Genomic DNA, 1806 nt, shown 5'->3' with positions numbered 1-1806 from the left:
GCTGGTGTGTGCCTGTATCTTTGTTGGGGGTGGGGGTGTGTTTTCGCACACCCCCATCTCTCCCTCACCCAGGCTGGGCTGGGCATTAAGTAGGACAGCTGAACTGCCAGCCTGTCCACCTCTGGCTTTCTGGCTCATTTCCCAGTTCTTAACCATGCCCTGCCCTTAGTGTCTGGAGGGAGTCCTCATCCTGTCCTCTGCTCCTACCCCCTCACTTCCCATGGTTTGAGGTACATCCAGGAAGTTGCCTTTCTCTGTACAAAGGATCAGGGCAGGATGCTTTAGAAATAACGCTGAAGGATGATGGAGGTTTGTGGAAATTTACACTTTTTTATAGTCTCCTGTTTTATCTTAAAACTTCATGCAAATTTGGAGCTTCACTTTATACTATATTTATACTTATTTTTAACATTGAAGTGAGGCTTTAAAATTACATAGGTAAAGACACCATCTTCGAGAACAAGGGGCCCTCCAAGAAGATATACCTTGTTTATCCCCAGCTACCCTTCTTCATGTGCCTGGGACATAAGCCTTAGGGGCTGGAGTAAGTCACAGAAGGAGGGGTGGGGCCGGGAAGGGCATTGACATTTTTTGAGTATCTGCCTGGGCTTCACAAGTATCTCATTTCATCCTAACCGTGGCCCGAGAGGTTGGTATCTTCACAGCATTTCGTAGGTTGGGGAAAGCGCAGACAGGTTAAGGCACGAGACCAGTGGGTAGGCGGTGAAGCTCGGCTTGGAACCTGGGCACTCTGACCCTTGAGTCCTGACCACAGACCTACCAGGGCCCTCAGGGGCAGAAGGGAGGTCCCAGGCTTCTCAGGCCAGCTCAGCTGTCCTCAGGGCTGAGAGCGACCTCAAAGGCCCTATTCGCAACCCCCCTCCCTGGAAAAAAACAACTTTGGAGAAGCCAAAAATGTTAGTGCTGAAGACAGTATTACAGATAAAACTGCCCCTTTGTCTTAAACTCTCTTTAGAAGTTAATGAAACAGACTGATCCACCCATTTCACGGATGAGAAAACATGTCCAGAGGGGCCTGGAACCTTGACAAAGACATAGCAGACTCCTGGCTGCTCTGAGCCCAGACTCCTGGCTTTCAACACAGTTCCTTTTTTGCAAAAAAACTAAACCAGAATTGGACAGCGCCCACTAAGGAGTTGGGGGGGGGGTTCCCGGAGGGCCTGCTTGTGTCTCACTGTGCTCGCCGTTCCGGACCTTGACTTTCCGAGTAATCTAGTGGGGAGTTTGATCACGAGCCACCAATCCCACAGGGCCAGGTTGCCGGCGGGCAAAGGAAGCAAGGCGGTGCGCCGGGTGCTGGGTGTGCCCAGCAGGCGGCGCTGCGGGGCTGCTTCTGGGGATTGGGTTGGGGGTGGGAGGGAGGGGGTGGAGAACAAAAAGGGAAAACCCCCCGCCCCCACGACACACACAGCTCTCCACGCACACACCTCCCCGCTAGCCCATCCTTCCTGGGCCTCGACCCCCAGACTCCTACCCTGGCTTGCGCTGCCCTCCTTGGAAGGCTCACGCCTTCCCGACCCCCACCCTTTCAAGCGTTATCTGCACCCCCATCGATCCTCAGACCGAGGGAGGGGGGCTGGACGCTGGCCCCTGCCCAGCTGGGCCTTCGGACGGGGTGGGAGTTGCCGCCAGAAATCTCGGCCTCCCGGGGGAGGGGTGGAGAGCTTGGGGAGGGGGCTGGGCAGGGGCGGAAGCGAGCTGGAGCCTTGTTTGTCGCTGCGCTGCCGAGTGGAACAGATGGCTGGGGAGGGGAGAGGGTACGTGGCGGGGGGGAGGAGGGGGGCG

The sequence above is a fragment of the Ailuropoda melanoleuca genome, chromosome 16 (assembly GCF_002007445.2).
Source record: "Ailuropoda melanoleuca isolate Jingjing chromosome 16, ASM200744v2, whole genome shotgun sequence".
NCBI classification, from domain to species: Eukaryota; Metazoa; Chordata; class Mammalia; order Carnivora; family Ursidae; genus Ailuropoda; species Ailuropoda melanoleuca.
Note: the sequence above shows the minus strand (reverse complement) of the source record.